Consider the following 8,670-nt stretch of genomic DNA (forward strand, 5'->3'; position numbering starts at 1 on the left):
CGCAGTGGATGGTTCGACATGGTGTGTTTGAGGATTGGTTTGAGAAGGTAGTTATACCTTACGCTAAAACGAAAGTGGGCACCAAAGTCATCACTGGAGACAATTTGTCATCTCACTTCAGCGACAAAGTATTAGAAATGTGCTCTAAATATGATATAAAATTTGTGTTTCCCGGCAAACTCGACGCACATCTTACAACCTTTGGATGTCGCTTACTATGCGCCACTTAAAAAGTATCGGAGAGAAATTCTAACTGGGTGGAAGCAAAACGAAGGCTGACGTTTCAAGACGTTAAATAAAGATGCTTTCCTGAGACTTCAATAAAAACTTTGGGAGAAATTGAATGCTGATGGCACTTCTAAAAACAACCTCCGCAGCAGATTTATTAAATGTGGCTTATGGCCATTAAATCGAAATAAACCCAAAGAACGTCTTCCTAATAACGAAATTTTAAAAGTTGGAAATGTTGTACCGTAAGGCAAAACAGGGACCAGCGATCGTTTCGACAAAGCGTTCTCATAAAATAATTTTTATTTTTCGAATAACGACATCACATAGAATTGGAAGATAATTTGAATATTGGTAAACGGTTTCACTGTAAAGTAGTGCAAAATTTACTCAAATTGTAATTATATTAGACGATTTTCTATGAAATTGGCATTTTGTGTAGAAAAATTAAGGCGATCCATCCAGCGCGGAGCAAAAAAAGGCAGTTTTCAAACTAAAATTTAGAGCCTAATAATAAGTATAACAATTTTTTTTTAAAACCACATAAAAGATCAAACATTTATCTAGTAAACTGATGAAGTAAAAATGTTTTTTTAAAATTTTATTTGACTGAAAAATTGCAAGGAAAAGTGCACTTTTCGTTTTTTTCAACATTTTCAACACAAATTATCTATATTTAAATAATATATTGTAATATTTTTTATTGTAGTTATTGAAAGATCTATTATTTATCTAAGCCGATGATGAGTTAATTTTTTGAAAAAAAGCATATAATTTTCGTAAAATACAATTCTTTCAGAGTCCATTTTGGGTTAAATTGTTGAAACTAATTGGCTCTTTCTTATGTATATTACTTTCAAAATTGTTTTTTTTTTTACATTTCTCTATACAACACACATTTTTCTAGTTACATATATTTTTTATTTTTCAAAAAATGCTAAAATATAAATGTAATTAATATTATAAAATCATGTATTTTCATTGAATATCAATCATATATAAAACGTACAGTTTGGTATCAGTTCTCTCGGGCATTCACCGAGTACGGACGTGTTTTCTGTGTCGGATTTTTCGGGACGTTTCTTCTGTGATTTTTTAAAGTTTTTGAATTAAAAATGGGTTCCGAAACAATTAAAGCTAAAGGTTTTACAAGAAAACATAAATGTCGTAACAAGACCAAGAGATTTGACAAGATAAATGAAGAAAGAAATAGGTAAGAATTTTTTTTATATTTTCGCATGTATAACTACAGTGTGTTTCGGAATCGAGTATTCTTTAGCATATTATATATGAGGCGCAGAGCTTCATAGAAACTGAAACGACATTACCAACTGATTGATTTGTTTTCCGAGGCCTTGAATTATCCAATAAATATTTATTTATTTAACGTTTTGTACATAATGTTATTTGTACATTGGCGGGCTTATTGCCAAATGGCATTTTTTCCAACCAACCAATAAAATAATAGTTTTTTTTTTTTCAAGTTACAGAACATATAAAAATAGAAATAAACGTATTTGTTTATAAATTACCTTAGATCAAAACTATTACTCAATGGGAAAAATGAAAAAAAGAGGGAAGGAGGAGAGATTAAGGAGTAGAAAAGAGATTTTTCTTCAGACGTGATTTAAACAGAGATAATGTAGCAACATCTTTGATGGATACTTGATGTTATGTTGATTGTTAGTGCATTAAAAAATATATATATATACCTCTACCCACCTAAACAATAAACGTGTTTCAGGAAAATGTTTCATTCAACCGTATGTATTGTCATAAATTTAATTACCTAATATAATTAATTATAAACAACTAACTAGTAACTAGACATTACGGCATTTCTATAAAGGGGTAGGCAGAGAAGGTAGAACGCCACACCAATCTATCCTGGTATCATATATCTTCACGAGAATAATTCATATGTCCACTTTCAAGCACTTGTTGTACTTATAAATTTAGGCATACTCGCATCATATTTATGCTATGCTCAATAACTAACTAAATAACTAAACATCGCGCCATTTCTCCAAAGGGGTAGGCAGAGAGAATAGAACGCTATACCTCTCTGTCCTGGCACACGTGGCATGCTTCTTTCACATTCATGCATCTTCTCGTGCGCGCACGCCGATTACTCCGACATGGGACAACTCAAATATTTATTGTACTTGATCATGCCACGTTTTTCTCGACCTTCATCGACTTCTACATCCATCATTTATTCGTTCCGCATGGGCGAACCATCATAAAAGACTTTTATTTTGTTCTACAAAGCTTATCTCAGCTTTGCATTCTGGATATAGTGCTGGTTTTAGTTTTTTTTTAGTAATAATATTACCAAACAATGAAATAAATCATTTAATTTATATACCTACTGAGTTACTATCTCTAGCTTATTAAAAAATAGAATTCACCGAAACATTTATGCACACTCCATGATAAGCACTGTTGATTCTTGGAACTACATATTTATTTGAGTCAAACTCGGATTTTTTGGTGATTGAAAATACATATTAAAACCACAGCTAATTGCGTTCCTCGTTAAGGGTTCTTTTCTTAGAAAACTCAATTATGTTAATAAAAGTTGAACATAATAATATAATGTTTCCTATTTTATTGTCTTGTGCACTGTTGGATATTGCAAATACCATATATATTTTTTTATTTTTTCAACAGGTATCTGAAACAATACTTGAAGAAGATGTTGGATATTGTTTGGACGTAAAAAAAAAAGAAGACGACAATACTCATTTTAGTATTAGTGGACGAAGAATAATTGATTTAGGGTTTTTTTTGAACAATTACAAGAAATCGCAAAACATGACAATGCTTTACAGTGCTCCATTATAAATTTAAAGTTTAGATCTGAAGTTCGGAAAGGTTTTTATAGCACATTTGTTGTGAAATGTGCAATAGAATATTTTCGATACATTCAGATCGTAATGAATCAAATAAAATTGACATAAATCACGCGATAGTTTCTGGAATTATGAGCATAGGTATGATATTTGCGATATGGACTGGCTCTGACCGCCCTCTACATATCACATACATCCAAAAAGATGAAGATTTTTGGAAAAATAAAATGTTAGAACCATTGAAATTGTTTTATCTAAATTGCCTTTTGCCAGAATTAGTCGATCCGAGGTATCATCGAAACATGCCGATTAGGGATCCTGTGTATATATTAGAGGCAATAGCGAAAAAATGTGCAGACAATCAGAAACGTAAGAGCAAATGATTTTTTTTAAATAATTCATTAACTCAAGACTAGTGTTTGATTTTTAATTTATTATGGATCTATCCGGATCTAAATGCATAATTATTTTTTTGTTTGTGTAATACACATGTACTGTAAAATGTACCTAGTTCATGTAAAATTATTATTTGGGATAATTATTATGAAAAATTTGCTACCATGTATTTGTTATCTGTAATGATCCAAGAAAAGTGTATTTATCAAAGAGTTCGACCCCATTAGTTAAAATGTCCAAGTTTAGATTCTTTTGTCCGCCTTTTTTTCAATATTTTGTCTGCCCCGTAGCATAGTGGTAGCGCATTTGGCTACCGTGCATGAGGTCGAGTGTTCGATTGTTCATGTAATAAAATGATCAAGATACACTGCATTTGGTGTACCTTGTTGTACTTTGGGTGCGGAAAAGGGAAAGTAGTAGTATAAAGTAGTTTATAATCTTTACCTGTGTAATTTTTCTGTTTTTATTTGTCTAGCAAATTTCGGTGTTTTGACTTCAATAAATGTTTTTTTTTTAAAGACATAACAAGTATATTATATTTTACTTTTATTATGTTGTTTGTGAATAAAGTGTAGCTTTAACAAAAAATATGTTAAGTATTAGATAGAATATGTGTGCTTTTATTAATAATTAAATGGTATTTTTTACTTTCTTTTTTATCAACAATAATATATTTGTCAATGTAATTGGATATGTATCTGGATAAATAATAAAATATTTATTGATGATAAAATATTTTTTTTTTTGTATACTTTTTATGCATTAAATCGTATCCACCACATTGATATATTAAGACTAAGGAATAAATAATATTCCAAAAACGATGTAAAAAAATAGTTTATACGAAAATTAATGATAGGTGAGTACAAATTTATAATCCAAATACAATAAATAAATTGAGCCGTGAGTCCGTACTGTAACATAATACATATTATTTATCTTGCAAAAGTAATTATAGTTTTCAATTTGGAATAATATTGGAACTCAAATTCAAATTCATGACCATGCAGGTAAAAAAAATCTCATTTTTGCGGGTACTTAGCGGGCATACTGTATTTAACTTTACCCAAGCTTGACTCACCCGCGCGCACGGACAAATATATTGCTGTCTCTTTTTAATACTCACTACCGTCTTAAAACGAAAATGAAATTGTGTTTGGCTGGATGAACCGCCTTAAAGAATCTTTTGTGTGAAAATTATGTATTGATCAAAATACCGCCCCATATAATCTTATGTAAACAGTTTTGGCATTTTAATTGTAGTCGATTGGTGCCATTGCTGTAAAAGTCCTGGAGGTAAGAGTTGACAAATACTATGAAGGCATTTTTCACCAAAGGAGTTTTATTCTAGATATTATTTGTGATAGAACATGAAATTATCAAGTTTTTTTGTTGCAATATTCTACGGACGCCCTGCCCTGGCTTGACAATTTTACATTTCAATGCATTGTCCAATGCACCAAGAATACATAATTATGAAAAGCAAAAACCTATTTAAATTTATTTCTTACTTTGTATAAATTGTAAACGTTAACGATTTTACGAGTGGAGAAATAAATCAATCAAATTTATTATAATATTAATTATATTATTGAACATTTTTTTTTATTTATAAAAAAATTTAAATTGCGAGATTGATAAAGATCAGCATGAATTTAATTCAGTCAGTTTTTTATCGTAAAAGCAGTCCATTTTGTCAATAAAAAAAAATGCTTTTGTACTTATTGAGTTGTGACATACAAGTGTAAAAAAAAAAATTAAGAAGAAAATCACATGCGTCGTTGTTCTATGATCATGACGATATTTGTATCAGATTCGCATATTATGAAAACATGGAGATTAGTTTGAGTAAAAAATAAACCAAAAAACAGTAAACTTTTATGTTGGGAAAGTTTTGAGGCACAATGAAAATACCTTGAAAGTGGAATTCTTGAGGCGGAAGGGTCTAGTGGGCAGCTGTTTCGTTTTTCCAACAGTAGACGACGTTAGCGAAGTCGATCGGGCGGAAGTACGTAAGCTGCCGAAGCCGTCCGTCAGCGGAACGACCAGGATAGCTGGCATTATCAAGTTTAGACAAAAATTTGATGCTAATGTTTTTTAAATAATATAATTTTAAAAGTATTTTTAAAAAGCTGAAGATTTAGACTCTGATGAAATGAGAAAAATAAAAAGTTCTAGATTTATTGCAACAGAGAAAGAAAACATTTTTGAAAGGGGAATATGGAAGTCTAGGAACTTACAGGGCTAAACTAACTGGTATGAGTATGAAACTTGAAAAAAAAAATTCGGCATAGCCTAGTTAGTACATGTAAATGGTTCAGCCGGATGAATCTCACCCACATGGTAAATGGTTTCAGCTTATACTTAACAAAAGTTGACAGATGGAAGAGTTGAGGAAATGTAGATGTTTTAACATAGGCAGAAATGTTACACAGTTTGTAAAGTGGCCACTTAAACCAGCCAATGACAGTACATGAGCCCAGTAAATACCTAGACTTCCATGTTCCCTTCTCAAAATGTTTTCCCTCTGATGCAACTAATTTTGATTTGAATATCGGATACTTTTTACCATGAGAAATCCCGCTAGTCAAAAGGCTAGTAAGTCATAAGAAAGTTTTATTTATTTGTTTCAGAGCTGAGACAAAAGAATGCGCCGGACTGGTCTTCAGTCAATTGACATGAATTATTTGACATCACATCATCTGACTTTCTTGGCAAAAATAGCATGTAATTTTTATAATTTATTCAAAATAAATATACTAAGTAAAAATAACAAGATATTTTATTTAATTTCAATATTTTAAAGATTCTTCGAGTTTTTTGTGGCTTTGTAGAAATAAACACAAAATTGCATTAATATTGGTGTGGCAACCTTGTAGGATGTTTGTAAAAACAAACATCATGAAAGTTTGTTGGATGGTAACTAGGAAGTTTGATTTAAACTGACCTCAAGTTTACACAGTTCTTCAATCTCAAACTTGGGTCAAGCTTTCACTCTTGATACTTCAAACTTGATACAAGCTTGAGTCAAGTTTACATTGCTATCTGGGTAATAAAATACAATTCTTCGAAAATAATATATACTGTGGATGGAAATCAAGTGCAAGCAGTAACGTCACATAAAGATCTCGGATTTGTGATTGCTTGTGATCTTAAATAGGAATCACATTTTATTGAAATTGTCAAAAGCACTAATTCCCCTTATACATTAGGAAAACATTCGCTCACATCGCCCAAGATTTGTTAAACTCAAAATTTATAAAACATATGTTCGTCCACTCCTGGAGTAATTTTGTGCTCCTGACTCCGCATACCAAAGGGTTTTTGAAGATATTCTTCAGATGGTATGTGGCAGCCAAACAGAGGCAGTGCAACTTCGCGGAAAAGCCATCCTCCGAGAAGTCAAAGAGGAGCATGTCAGAGACAGACTTCTAGCTTGGAATATCTGTTTAGTAAGACGAATTTGACTGAACTGAACTTCATTTTTTTTTCATCAGGGTCAAAAAGCAGTGAAAGTTTTACAGTGAATATTTTAGTGAGAGAATACAATAATAGAAGGACTTTAATCTGTGGAATCACATTATGTGAGAGGGAAATCTGCTGTACAATATGTAAGCAGTGATCTGAGCATAAGGAAGCTACACAAGTTTTACAATGATGATGCTCATAATGTGCCGGTGAGATATGAATTTTTCCGATGTATATTTAATAAATACTTCAGTTTGAGTTTTAAATCTCCCACTACCGACATTTGTTCGAAATGCATTAAATCAAAAGAATCTATTAAAAGTGAATGTGACTCAGTTAAAAACAGCTGCAAATAGCGCAGCTTCGTATTCACAAGCTATAGGCCAAATGGTTTTACACTAGCCTCAAAATACAACTGGACATCGATATAATTTTCTTTTTCAATTGTCAAAAAAATTTGGTTTTACCAAAAGAGCCCCCACTAGCCGACAACTTTATGTGTACAACTTAACAAAATGCCAAGGACCATCTCGTGGGCCTCAAAGCAGTTCAAACACATTTATTTACACGTGGCTGGAGACCGAGGCTATGAAAGGATCTAATCAAATTGCTTCAGCAGTATTTCATCGGCTTATGAATACCAATTTTGAAGAAACTGTTAGTCACGTTAAATTATTTTGCGACAGTTGCGGGGGGCAAAATAGCTTTGGTAATGTTGGCACGTTGGCTTAAAACAAAAGGTCCACATCACATCAAGAAAATTACAGTAATGTTTCCAGTAGAGGTGGGTAAGACCCTGTCACCGAAAAGATACGAGTCACTTGATCTATATTCATATAAAAGTGCATTGATTTATATTCATATCTAGAAAATAATACAATTCAATATAATGTGGGTACTCGTAAATAACTACATACTTATTTGTTTTTTCAATAAATAAATTGTTGATTTTATAATAATCTTTTATAATAATTTCCATTCAAATTAAATAAATAAAATTACACAAGGAACAAGAAATAATTTAATATGGCTTGAAAATTGAAGTTGACAGCTAACAATATTATAGTGGAATGCGCGCGCAGATATTGGCTCAAATATTGTTTGAAAAATAGGACGTGTTTTACGTTTTTGGAATTTGACCACAGATTTCATCAAATTTGTGTATTTAGGACACAATATTTATGTGACCAAATTCTGCACAAGATCTTGTACCATTTACTGACCAATATAACAAGGGCTTTACTTTCGTTCATCGCTAATTCACTTTCCAGGCATACATCCATGCCTCTAAAAGATTATTTTTAAGAAAACATAAAAATAATAGAATTGCAATTAAAGGGGAACCTAATTCTGTATTCGACGTCATAAATTGTGGGAACATTTGTAAAAGAGGCAAATCATTCGAAAATATTGAACCTGTTTTAATGAATGTTGAAGTTCCTGTAAAAACAGCAAAGTTAAATGATGTACGAAATCTTCTGATCAAACTTTCTTAAGATTATCTGCGCTATTACTGTTTTAATCAAGAAGAAAAAAATGAAAATACTGTAGATCTTCAAGAAGAACAATATGAAAATACTGTAGAAAAAATTGATAGTGAAGAGACTTTAATGCATGAAGAAATGGACATAAAAGTGTAATAATAGATTAAAATTGTAATTTCTCAAGAGTAGATAGATAGAAGTTTAAATATGAAACTGTTTCAAAACTGCCTATGTCGATT

The sequence above is a fragment of the Micrasema longulum genome, unplaced genomic scaffold, assembly GCF_059751315.1.
Source record: "Micrasema longulum isolate JH-2025_06_02 unplaced genomic scaffold, ASM5975131v1 h1tg002197l, whole genome shotgun sequence".
In the NCBI taxonomy this organism is placed as follows: domain Eukaryota; kingdom Metazoa; phylum Arthropoda; class Insecta; order Trichoptera; family Brachycentridae; genus Micrasema; species Micrasema longulum.